Genomic DNA, 14,215 nt, shown 5'->3' with positions numbered 1-14,215 from the left:
CTGTTATAATAACTCATTTGTAATAGCCTAAAATTGAAAATAACCTAAATGTCTACAAATAGATGGATGTATAAACAAATTATGGCATATTCATCCCATGGAATATTCCCTAGAAATTAAAAGTAATAAAGTATTGATATGTGATACAACGTGGATGAATCTCAATTACACTATTTAAAAGACTATACACAAATATACACAATTTATGATTCCACTTATAGAAAACTCTATTCTGGAAAGTGCCCTTTAATTTCTAGTGAGGAAAAGCAGATCAGTGGTTGGTTGGAATTGGATGGTAGGGAGGAGCTAAGGAAGGGAGTACACAGGAGCATGAGACCTAATGTGTGTGTGTTTTTTTGAATAATAGCCCATACATCTGTTATCTTAATTTTGGTGGTAAATTCCGTAACATATTCATACACCAAAAGTTATCCAATTGTCCACTTTAAATATGTGTAGTTTATTGCGTGTGAATTATAGCTTGCCTAAGAGGTTTCAAAATGAAACAAGGTAACAGATATGAAAGCACCTACTATTTTGTTTGGGAAATGATTATCTCACAGGCATGTTACTCAACTGAAATGATTAAATGATGAAATGAGGGAAATCAGAGCAGTTTCACTGAAACGCCAAGGAAAGTCTGGTTAAACAATAGTTTCTGTTTTGGTAAGAAAATTGCTCATATTGTATATTGCTTTATGCATAGGTTCATACTTTTTTTTTGTGTGTGTGTGTATGTTCCTTGAAGCCACCCTGGCTCTATTTTAGTCACCTGGTAGTCCACACTTGTGAACGTGATGGTGGGTTCTCCAGGTGGCTGATGAGGCCAGGTCTTCTGAGACAGTCCAGGCTGAAGAGCAGCTATGGCTGAGCAATATGGAGAGATGGAGAATGGCAGAACTCCTCAGGCGAATGAGGCCAGGTTCCTCAGTGGCTTCTGGCAAACTGGAGGCATGAGAGACCTAAGTACAGCTGGAGATGTCTGTACTCATCATCCCTAGACCTTCTGTTCCCAGCAGGTGCGTGGCAGCTCCCACTTGGATCTGAAATAACCTGTGTCGGGTTATGAGAGCCAGGAATGGTCCTGTGAGGCACACAGGGTAAGCCTCCAATGAGCTGGTTCTGTGCTATAGTAGAGAACAACGAAGCAGCTACAAATTTTGTTGTCGTTCAATAAGAAAAAAACAGCATAGTGCTCCTGGCACATCTGATTCAATCCACAGAGTATTCTAAATGTACCTGGTCTGGAGGACAGGAGAGAGCTTGTGTTGAATGGTTTGAACTTTGTAACCATTGTCATTATGATCCTCATCACCATCATTATCATTTCACTGGGGGCGCTGCTCTGTATGCTGGGCTCCAAACCAAGTGCTTTTAAAATATTTAATTCTCACAGTAACCCTCAAAGAAGGCTTTCTTGATGCCTTTTCTCCCATCTCCCTTCCCCAAATGAAGTCAGAACTTCATTTTTGCATGGTCTTACAGCCTGTACACCTCACTGATACTTGTGACTGTGGCAATCATATCATGTGTTGCATAATTAGTAGATTTTTATCTATCTCCCCTTTAAAATGCACAAGTAAATATGTCTTGATCACAGGAGCTTGTTAAAGTTTAGTACTATCTGTTGAGCAAGGCAATGAACAGAACATCATTGAAACTTAAAAGTTTTATGATGTGTGCAATAAAGGGCCTGTGATGCAGTGATTCCAGGTTTCCCATAAGGATATTTACTCTGGAGATAATTTTAATTTAAGCAATTAAGAAAACTAAACAGAAATGCAAACAATGAGATTGAAAACTGGCCTTAATATTGGGAAATCATGACATTATAGGTAGGTTAAATCCCATACAAAATACTATGGGGCTGGTTAATTCCAGAGATTGTTAAATTCAATGACTTGGTGAATGGCCTCATTAATACAAGTATCAACTCTCTTTTCAAAATGTGAGAGTAAAGACCTACTGGTATTTATGGCATATGATCTGCATGTTGTTGAATAAATTGAGTCTCCGGTTACAGCTGATGATGAAAACTAAGACTGGATCCATAATATATATCTTTAATAGGTTGCTTACTTAGTCGGGTATACATTATTAGAAACATGAATTTTATGATGTGTGTCTTTAAGTGCAACTTACGTAGGTGATGCCTCTCTAGTAAAGGTTATTTTACATCTTTATTATTAAACATCAAAAAGAGTTACCAAACCAAATATTACAAAAAATTTAAGTATTTAAAAATAATAGATAATAAAAATAATTGTTCAAAGGAAAGATTCATAGAAATAGCTCATTTCTCTTACTTAACACAAATTAATGTTGTAATTTGCTGAAAACTTTTTGTTTATTCTTGCTAGTAACACTCAAAACTTAGTGGAAATCAGAAAAGTAATACAGTCTCCAAGAGAAAGCAAATTGTCCCAAATATGTTCGTGCATCAAACCAGTGTTGCATCAAACCAGAACATACTGTGCTAGTGCTCTTGAAAGCGGAACATTAACTGAGACATAGAGCAGTATCAAGTGTGCAGCTATGCACCAAATTCAACTGACAACACTTCTTTACTTAGAACCTTCTCAAAACAAGTAGGGTCTCACTATTCATCTGATATGAGCATATGACATACTGTCTTAGGAAAACAATGTTTTGAAATATTCAAGGAATATTAGGGCATCAAGAATATATCATAGACATACCTCTGAAAATACAAACATATTTGTACAAAAGATATTCTTCATAAGACAAAGGAAAATGATGTAATCAAACAGAAAGAATATGAAACTGCTACTTTTTAGAAGTAGCAGGAGAGCTAATTGCATACTTTCATGCATCTTCCAAGAGTATTCACATATGATATAATTGTCCCCCTTAAGTATTCTTTACGTGGAAAACAGTAATTGCTTCTTTTTCCCTTGTCAAGTTACCTTAGTAAAAGTGTATTCTGTGGCTATATCTTCAAAAGTGTTTTATGAGCTAAAATCTCTGAACATCCAATATATGAAGTAAACTTTCAAGATATTTCTGCTGTAACTGGTGATGGGCATTTGTCCTTCTTCTGGATCTTCCTATAATTTGGAGAATCCCTTGACTTTTGAAGCAGACCCCTCAGCTATTACCAAAACTGAGATTGCCTTTCTGGTTTTCTTTGTAGCTTGGCACAGATCAGATAAACTTAGAACTTGTAGAGTAGGCCTCCCTGACTGTCCTGGCAGTTAGTGGCTGAAACTGGTAGTCTGATCCAGTTTCCAGAGAACAGTGGCAGCTGGGCTGATACAGTGTAAGTTAGAGTCTCTTCTTGAGGTGTCATTGACCAGAGGTAGGACCTTCATCTTGAACTTCCAAGCCTACTTCTCCAGTCCTCCCAAGACTCTACAAGCTATTCACTTCACTTTCAGTGAATTTTTTTTCTTTATACATAAGCCAGAATTGGTTTCTGCTACTTCTGACTAAGAACCCTAAATAATACTAACGTTTGCTTCCTCAATTGTCACCAACTCTTATTATTTCCATGCTTTGGCATGACCTGTGCCACATCTTCTCCTCATCTCTTTAGTTGAGAACTGGAACTTATTCTTTTTTCCCCAACCTTCTCCTGCAGTTTATATTTCACCAACCTCTTGCTTTCTTGTGGAAGAATCCCCATAACCCTTCCTTAGTATCTCCTAAACATTGTGAAGCTTTGGAACCAGAGGGACATGAACTGGCACCCTCATATTTTTTTATATTAGACTATGTTGCCACAAGCAAGGTGATTCATCTCTCCAGACCACAGCCATCTTTAAATGGGGATAATATATTATAAAATGTTTAGTTATTATGGGAATTTAGTTAAATGACATAAGAGAATGCTGAATAATGTGGATTGCCTGTGTTTTAAATCCTGGTTCCTACCCTTTGATAGCTCTGAGGATTCTAGCAAGTAGTTCAACCTCACTGTGCCTGTTTCCTTAATGGCAAAATAGTAATGGTAATAGTACCTAAGTTGTGTGTAAAAGGCTTAGAAGAGTGTTGGGTATAGTAAGCCCTTAGAAAGCACTTTTATTATAATTACTAAGGATAAAATATTAAGGTAATGATAGCACTGATTTCCTCTTCCTCTTGTTCCACTTCTATTCCTCTTTTACTTATTAACACTACAGAATTCACTGCTATATGTACATAGTTTCTGGAGGTGCAATTTAACAATTAAACAAACAAGAATAAAGTCAATAAAAATTATTTCTTATCGCTTCTCGGCCTTTTGGCTAAGATCAAGTGTAAAAATTATTTCTTACATATAATCTTATTGCATCTCACCCTTTCACAGCCACATTCTCACTGGTCAGGTGCTTCTTATTTTCTCTATGGCAAGCAGATGTCTTTGTTACAATTTCTTTTTCCTTGTCATGTTCTACCCCACCTCTGATGCAAATGCAGAAGATGTTTAGTTTGCCAATGAGTTTATCCATATCCCATTATTTTTCCCAAGGCTTCATCCATATATTGTTTTTTTTCTAGGAAACCTTTCCCATGTTCTCCAGCTTAACTGGTCTTTCTTTCTCGGATCTAATACTTATGGCTACGTTGTGTGGGTATACCTCATTGTCTTCTGTCTTGTTTGCAGTCCTTTATCAATGGAGTTCTCTTAAAATAGGCAAAAATCAATTAATGAGTCATGGTCAAACTAACAGATACTTAGAGGACGTTGTTGTGTTCCTTTCTGTAGAAATAGTATTTCAAAAGAGATTAGATTATATGAGATTATATATTTATATTTTCAAAAGGAAGCAACAAATAGCTCTGATGAGCACAAACAGCTCATCAGAAGACAGATCTGAGGGTAATTTATGTGTCACATAGAAACACGTATTTACCTCTATAATGTGATGCTCTTGAGTTCTCTGTATTCTTTTAAAAGCTAATTACATATATAAAATTAGGTTTGGCAGAAGGATTTATCAGAAAATTATCTTAGTTTTTTACTGACCTTTATTTTAAAAATATTTAAACAGTCCACAAAACTTTATATTTTATAAGGAGTTTTAAACAACTGAGAAATCTTAAGACACTAGATGCTGGGAAAATTGAAATTACTAGAACAAGAAATGAGCCAAAACATCATGAAGTGAAGTATAAATAATGCAATCTCTGACATTTCTATGCAATAAAATTGTGTGAAGAAACGTCTTGTTATCACTTGTGCTTCTTAAGGAATGTGTGGGTGCAGAGATTGTGAGGATACACATACAGGGAGTGACCAAGAGGAATGGGCATTATTTTTGCAGAGAAGGTGAAAAAAGTTAAGATTTCTGAGAAAATAAACCCCACAGTCTTTGAAGACATGGAAATATGTTATCTACTGTTGATTTCATGTGTATGTAACATTTTATGTAATGTTTTATCATTCTAACATTTTATCATTGGCAGATCTTAGAAACCTGCAAGCAACTGTCAAATGACAATAACTATAGAATTGGTATTAAGAAGGTGTTAGGAACTTTTTAGATGATAATAGAGGAAAAAATATGTATTCACAAATGCAAACTCACATGAAATATATAAACACCAGGGGTATTGTCTTAGTTATTTTGTGCTGCTATTCTAAAATACCTCAAGCTCAGTAATTTTTAAACAATAGAAATGTATTGTTCATAGTTTCGGAGGCTGGGAAGTCTAAGATCAGATTTGGGTTTAGTAGAGCTTTGTACTTGGTGAGTGGCATCTTCTAGCTACATTCTCACATGATGGAAGGGGAGAACAAGCTCTTCCTGGCTTCTTTTGTAAGGGTGCTAATTAACTCTTAAAGACCCTACTTCTTAACACTAATGTATCAGAAATTAAGTTTCAAAATAAGAATTTTGGGGGGTACATAAACATTCAGGCCATGGAATTCTACTCATCATTCCGCCAAATCCACATTCTTCTCTCATGCAAAATACATTCCATCCCAGTGGTGTCCAATGTTTTAACTTCTCTTGTCATCAACTCAAAAGTGTGAAGTCCAGAGTCATCTCTAAATAATCTCAGATACAGGTGAGATTAAAGGTGTAATTCATGCTGAGGCCAACTGTTCTTCAGTTATGAACCTGTGAATTCTACAAGTATTCCAAAATTCAGTGATGGGATACACGTAGGGGTAGACAGTCTCACTGCAAGAGAGAAATAGAAGAGAAACAGGTCCTAAGTAAGGCTAAAACAACAAACAACATTAAGTTTTCAGGGTTCAGAATAATCTTTGACTCCACATCCTGCCTTTAGAACACATTGAAATAGGGATAGGACATCCTCACCCTCATAGCTCTTTTCTGGGTCTGGCCAGCCACAGCTTTTGTGGGAGTCCTGTGCTTATATCTCTCAGGCTGGTGTCATATGCTGGTGGTTCTGTAGTTCTGGTGTCTCTAAGGTGGCCCTGCATCCATGGCTCCACTAGGTATTGCCTTAGTGGATACTCTACCTGCACTTGTGGCTCTTCAAGGCATCCTTTGATATCTAATTAGTGGTACCACACCCCCCAAACTTCTGCATTTTATGTGCCAATGGAAATGGCACCATACAGGCATCACCAAGGTTTACCTTCTGTGACCTGTAGAGGAGCAGCCATTGCTGCACCTGTGTGCACTGGAGCCACACCTGGACTGGCTGAGGAACATTGTGACAGAATGTGGGGAGTCGATACTTGGAGAAGTGCTGGGCTGTGAATGCTTAGGTCCTGGAGGTACCTGCACTTGACTTCTGCAGATCTGTGATAATCTTCTCAAGGGGTCACTGGGCATACCCTTGGTGTTCTCTCCTGAATGTGCTGTTTCATTTTTTATGACATGGCCAGCCTGAAAATTTTCTGAATCTCTAAGTTCTTCTTCCCTTTGTCTATGCAGTCTGTCTTTAAATCTTTCCTATCTTTTCATATATTGCTAAAAACTTTCAAGAGCAGCTCTACTATACTTTCAATACTTCAGTATTTCTTTTGCTGAATATCCTGTTACATACCTCACAAGTTCTGCCTTCCACAAAACATTAAATTATGTCCTTGGGACGTAATTTAGCCAAGCTCTTTGGGACAAGGACATAATTTAACCAAGTTTTTTGCTGCTTTATAACAAGAACAACCTTTCCCTAGTTTTCCATGTTCCTCTTTTCCACCTGGGATCTAATAGGAATGATCTTTATCATTCACATTTCTTCCTAACATTCTGATCATGACTTTCTTTTATCATGCTTTTATCATACTTTGTTGTATCATACTTACATAACCTCTAGGAAGCCTGAGTCCTTTTCTACAATTCTGTTCATTTGTGTTCTCACTAGAATCACCCTTTGTGTTCCATTCACAGCAATGCAGGGTTGTCTAATGAGCACTGCAGGATAGCAAGCCTTTACCCAGCTCCAGGCTGCTTCAGGATAGCCCCATCCATTACCCAGCTCCAAGCTGCTTCCATGCTTTTAGCTATTTATTATAGCAACACTCCACCTCTTGGTGACAGTTTTTATCTTTATCCCTTTGGGCTGCTGCTATAACAAAGTACCTTAGACTGAATAATTTATAAACAACAGGAATGCATTGCTCACAGTTCTGAAAACTGGGAAGTCCAAGATCCTATTTTAGCAGGTATCTGCCTTCTCTTTCCTTCATAGATGGTGACTTCAGGCTGTTCTCACATGGCAGAAGGGACAGACCAGCTCCCCAAGACCTTATTTGTTAGGGTAATAATTTTCTCCATGAGGGCTTTGTGCTCTGACTTAATTTACTCCTGAAGGCCCCTCTTCTTAATATTGTTGCATTGGGAATTAAGCTTCAACATGTGAGTTTTTAATTTTTAGAGTATACAAAAATTTAGGTCATTGCAGGTATAATGTATGATATATCCTTTGTAATGTGTAACTTATGATACAGGCATACTTTGTTTTATCATGCTTCGCTTTATTGAACTTCACAGACATGTTTTCTTTTCTTTTTTAAACAAATGGAAAGTTTGTGGCTACCTTGTGTCAAGCAAGTCCATCAGGGCTGTTTTTCAAGAAGCATATGCTCATTTCATTTCGTTTCTCCATGTCATATTTTGGTAGTTCTAATAGTAATTCAGACTTTCTTCTTTTTCTTATGTATGTTATAATGATCTGAGATTAGCTATCTTTGATATTACTGTTGTAATTGTTTTGGGTCACCACAAGCCATGTCTATATATATATTCAAGAAGTTGAATTCATTTGATAAATATCATATGTGTTCTCATGCTTCACTGACTGACATTTTCTTCATCTCTTCCCCTCTTCTTGGACCTCTGTATTCCCTGAGACACAACTGTATTGAAATTAGGTTGACTAACAACTTGACTAACCTTAAGTGTTCAAGTTAAAGAAAGAATTGCACATCTCACACTGTAAATCAGAAGCTAAAAATGATTAAGCTTAGTGAGGAAGACATATTGAAAACCGAGACAGGTCAAAAGCTTGGTCTCTGGTGCCAGTTAGCCAAGCTGTGAATGCAAAGGAGAAGTTCTTGAAGGAAATTAAAAGTGCTACTCTAGAGAGCATATAAATGACAGGAAAGCGCAACAGCCTTATGGCTGATATGGAGAAAGTTTTAGTGGTCTAGAGTAAAGGTCAAATCAGCCAAAACATTCTCTTAAACAGGACTTAATTCAGAGCAAAGCCACTCTATTTAGTTCTGTGAAGGTTGAGAGAGGCGGGGAAGCTGCACAGGAAAAGTTCAAAGCTAGCAGAGGTTGTTTCGTGAGCTTTAAAAAGAAAGAATCTGTCTCCATACCATAAAAGTCCAAGGTGCAGCTGCAGGTGCTGATGTAGAGACTGTAGCAGGTTACCCAGACCATTAAGCTAAGATGATCGATGAGGATGGCCACACTAAACACCAGATTTTCAATATTGATTGAACAGCTTTATATTGGAAGAAGATGCCATTTAGGACTTTCATAGCCAGGTCAATGCCTGGATTCAATTCTTCTTTCTAGCTTTCAGCAGCCACCACCCTGATTAATCAGCAGCCATGAATAGTGAGGCAAGACACTCCACCAGCCAAAAGATTATGACTTGATAGAGGCTCAGATTATCACCAGCATTCTGTAGCAATAAAGTATTTTTAAAAATTAAGGTATATGCCTTGTTTATTCAGACATGATGCCATTGCACACACCTAAAATTGACTACAGCATATAGTAAATACAACTCCTATTTGCAATTCCAAAACAACAACAAAAAAAATTGTTTGGCTCGCTTTATTGTGATTTTCACTTAATTATGGTATTCTGGATATGAACCTACTATATTTTTAGGGTATGCCTGTTTGAGATTTATAATATATAATAATTATTTATTGAATATAATTATATGTATAGTGTTTAATAATGTATTAGATATGAATGTTTGTTTATATTCATATATATTTATATATGTATATATAAATTTTTTTGTAAATTTTCTTTTTCTATTTTCTTATGCATTTTTGTATATGTACATGTAGGGGGTATTAATTGATTGTTAATTTCCTAAATGAACAGGTGGGTTTGGGGTTAAAATAGTTAGCTTCTGTTTTTTCCACATGGAAGAAAATACTGACATGGACTCTTTCTGAAGACATTTTATTATAATGTCCTGAGAATTATAAAATATTCCATATTAAAAAAAGGCAAGAAAATATCTACAGGTGGAGGAGTCATTCTCTGAGTTTGTCCCCAAAGGTGCTTTGGTTTTCTCCAATTCGTGATTTGTGTAACTCCCATGACCTGTATTTCTAGCTCCACTCCCTACCTTCAAGACTCTTTTTCTATTGACTCTAATGTCATTTCCTGGTATTTGTATAAGTTTACTATAAAACTTTCAGTTTTCTTATCAGCTAACATTAGGCCCAGATGCAGAATATTTGGGTGCCATTGGGGGTGGGAAAGAGGACATGTAGCAGGGATGACAAATGACTTAGGCCCTTAATGCAAGATGATTCATATGTTGCTGGTTCTGAGAAGTACATAATCAAAAATGGTTATATAGTATATAGGTGAGGGAGATCAGTATATAGCAATCTGAAATATTCAACATCCTGCCTTTCCCCGCAAAAGGCTTTTGAAACTAGTTTTTTTTTTTTAGTAAGAAGACCTAGGAAAAGGTAGGCTTATGCTTGAGGTCTGTTATAGAGTGTTCATAGATGCTAAAGAGAAAACACACACACACACACACTATACACACACACACACATATTTCACCTGCATATATGTGTGTGTGTGTGTGTGTGTAATCAAGGAGAAAGGGCTTTTGATTTTAGAGGTAGAACAAACCTGGTTAACAGGAATTTGATGCCTTAAGAAATGTGGCTATAGTCAGTGAACCCTTCAGTGATGAAGTGATTCATTCTTGAGTTTATCATTCAGCGATCTTGGAAGCATCACTGGTTTTCTTAACTGATTCAAAGTACTGAAGAGGTTCTAAGAGATTAAGGGTAATTTTCCAGAAGGAGTAATAGAAGAATTTATAAGTGACTGCACTCAATGTAATTTCATGAAACTTGGTGAGCACTTAGAAAAGCTAACAGGAACATTTTATTTGAAAGAGAAGATTGACAAAAAGAAGGGAAAGATGAATCCAGTGTGAGGTTCTAAAGCCTGATCCTTTGAAAGACATTTGAATGAATAAAATATTTTTAACCTTGAAAATTAGAAACTAGGATCTTTTTCAGAAATATATAATGGAACAAAATGAGGTGGAAAGAATAGAGATGCTTTGAATGGATCCAAAATATATGATTAGGGGCAACTTATATTGTTTATAAAAATTTATATTACAACATCCTTTCAGTTTAAGATATATACATAGTGGATACTATCTTATTGGAAATTGAGTTCACCATTGTCAGAGATGAATAGGTGGCATTACTACATGGGGTGGGGAGACTCGTTCCCTCAGAATTGTTGTTCTATAGATGGATAAAACAAGAACACCAGAAACTAGATTGAATGTTTATGTGGGACATAAAAGCTGGTCAAGTATTTTGTTGTAGAAGGAAAGATTGGGGAGATGCTGGTCTGGTGAAAATCAGGATTTGGAGGTGAGATTTTTGGAACTGCAATTGAGAGTAGTATAGCATATTGTGCTCATGTATTAGAATGTCACACTGTATCCTGATAATATGTAAATTACTCTGTGTCAATTAAAATATTATGTTGTAAAAAAATTAGTACGAGAGTCACTGCAAATAACTAAACATTTACACAGGACAAGGAACCTAAACCATTGCTTTTTGGCAAGTGCATTTGGTTGAAATAAGGAACAGATTTCCCCATCCTTCACTAGAATTTCTCCCTCAAGACAGTCAAAAGTTAGTCAATGTCTAAACCTATCCCATTGAATGATACCAGTGTCCCCAAAGAATGTGCAGAATATTGACCAGATTTTAAAATATAACTTTCATTTTTCCCCTTACCCACTATATATCCATAATCTTAAATTCTGAACTTAATCTCTATGTTTAAAAGAATCTCTTGTTTGGTCCCTAAAATGCCAAGTTGAAATCTCCTGGAATCTAAGGATTGGGGTATGTTTGGCATCCACATTTTTTCCAACTACATTTTTTTAAGGTTTGTATATAAGAAGCCCAAGGGAAATTATATGTAAATTATAGTTTACTCTTCTCCATGAGAGAACATTCGTGTGAACAGGGTGTTGATTGTCATATTATCAATGCTCTTCAGTATTGATGAGACTCCGGGCAATATTGGTGAAAGCCAAGTCACAGTGGAGGTTGTTTTCATGCCTGCGAGAATGCTGTCCATAAGGTTAAGCAAGGCCGAAGTTGCCTTAAACAGTTGTCATTCTGTGTTGTCCTAACCAATCCCTTGCTCCTTTAACTCTCATTCCAGCACATATGTGTCATAGATTTTTGCTGATTGAGAAACCTAGGAGAACCAAAAGTCACGACAACAGCCAAATTAAGGCTATGATGAACAGTGGGGCTGCAGGATGGTTTACTGAAAGGCACTGTACGGTAGCACCTTGGGAAAGATACTGGCATGGGGCTCATGAGATTTAGGATTTAACTCAGTGCTGCTTGCTTCTTCTCCTGTTTTCTTCTTCCTTGTTCTTATCCTTTTCTTATTCCCTTTTCCTCATAGTCCTTTTTTTCTTCTAACATTGTTTTCAATATGAAACATATTGTTGGGAAAGTCTAAAGCTGAAAGATGATTAACACAGTCATCACCACCAGGTCAAGAAAAGGAACATTTCCGACTCTTCTGTTTGTTTTCCCAATTACAACCTCTCCCACTCCCCAATTGCTTTCTTTCTTTCTTTTTTTAATTTTACCACCTTTGTGTTCATACCTAAAAATATTGTTTAGGTTTTCTTATCTTTGAGTTTTACATAAATGGACTCATACTATGGATACTTTAATGAATTGTTTTTTTCATTTTATAATGATTTACTTCTGTTTTTATGTGCAGTTGTGACTTGTTTATTCTCATTGCTGTGTAATATTGCATTGTGTTTGTGAACCACACAGCTTATTTATCCATTCTACTGTTGATGGACATTTGGGTTGTTTCCCATTTGGTTTATAACAAGTGTGGTGCTGCTATGAGCATTATTCCATGTCTCTTGATGTTAGATCCAGAAAAGGCCAAATGATCTATGAAGTGGTTTTTACCAATTTTTATATTTATACTGAAGGAGTATGATAGTTACTGGTTCTCAAACTTATCAGCATGTTCTGTTCTTATGCTTCAGTACTAAGCATTCAAGTGGGTATATAGTGTCATTAATTGTGGCTGGATTTCTCTGATTATTAATGAGATTGCATATCTTTGCATGCATTTTTTTTTTTTTTTTTTTTGCTAATAGGGCTTCCTCTTTTGTGAAGTCTAGTCCTTTGTTACATGACTTCACATTCTTCTCCCATTCAGGGTCTTGTCTTTTCCTTTTCTTTGTGATGTCTTTTAAGGAAGAAAGTACTGTATCTGAATATAGGCACATTTGAGTCAAATTCTGGAATGACCATAACTTCCTCAACAAAGAACCAGTATTTGCTCCTGCCAGGCATCCAGAAACATTTTGAGTCTAGCACCAACTAAATTCAAGGTTTGAGTTTCTTTGGGGGAATTCTGGTAATGCCAATCTGGGCTGTAAATCCATTTGTTCTGTTTTATTGGACCCTGAGTTTAAGCTGTGTTTGTAAGAAGGGTCTGTATTTGTTTCTGTTGGAGTAGTATCCTGCTAGGTCCACCACTCTTTGTCAGCCCAGGACTTTCATTTCAGTCACGCTCTGCCAATGAGGCCAGCAAGGCAAAAGTTGAGAGCCACAGGGATTTTGAAATTTGTCAAAACTGGCAACTGCAGTTACTGGTTGAATATTTTTGTCTCCTCCAAAATTCATTTTGAAACTTAATCCTTATTGCAACAGTATTAAGAAGTGTGGCCTGTAGGATGTGATTGAGTCATTAGGTGTCCTTAGAAAAGGGCTTGACAGAGGGAGTTCACCTCTTTTCACCCTGTGTCCATTCTGCCATGTGAGGACCAGGCAACAAGGAGCCATTTTGGAAGCAGAATACAGCCTTCTTCAGACACCACGCCTGCCTGTCTGTGGACTTCCCACCCTCACAAATATAATACATTTCTATTATTTATAAATTATTTAGTCTCATATGTTCTGTTATAGAAACACAAACAGATTCATAGAAAGGTGTCTTCTATGCTAACTACCCTGTGTGGGAACCCGTTCTGCCTTAGCTTTAACCTGATCTTGTTTTAACTTTCCAATATTTTTTATTAAAGAGATTAGTTTTAAAAAATATATCTAGCATTTTTATTTTACAATTTTTTAAAATTATTTTTACTAGTGGAGGAAGATTGGTCTAAAAACCTAGTTCATCATTACTAGAAACTGGCAGTTCTTCAGTGGTTCTTCACCAAGAGTGTATATCAGACCAAACAGGAATGCTCAACCCTCAAAAAACACATGCCTGAGTTCCCCTGCAGAGATTCTGATTCATTGTATTTGTGGGATATGAGACATCTATTTAAAAAATTCTCCCCAGGTGATTCTTTCCACTGTATTATTTAAGTATTATTATTATTAAGATAATTAAAAAATTACATATATATGTATATATACACATGCACACACAAATATACATAAATATTAAATCAGATATATCAACATACGTTATACATACATATGTAAATATATATCATATATGTATATGCATTTATATATGTATACACACAGTGAATAATGCAG

General features: G+C 36.3%; 1 protein-coding gene and 1 pseudogene across 3 annotated transcripts in view; both read left to right on the top strand.

Annotated features, from left to right (window-relative positions):
* Nucleotides 1-14,215, top strand: part of Prkd1 (protein kinase D1) — a 326,804-nt gene that overhangs the window by 116,754 nt on the left and 195,835 nt on the right. The gene's annotated exons all lie outside the window — the stretch shown is intronic.
* Nucleotides 4,228-4,304, top strand: LOC124107383 (U2 spliceosomal RNA; annotated as a pseudogene).

Source organism: Marmota monax, unplaced genomic scaffold, assembly GCF_021218885.2.
Source record: "Marmota monax isolate L192 unplaced genomic scaffold, Marmota_monax_Labrador192_F-V1.1 WCK01_AAM20220418_F8-fsc00079, whole genome shotgun sequence".
NCBI classification, from domain to species: Eukaryota; Metazoa; Chordata; class Mammalia; order Rodentia; family Sciuridae; genus Marmota; species Marmota monax.
This window is presented reverse-complemented; position numbering and strand designations above follow the sequence as displayed.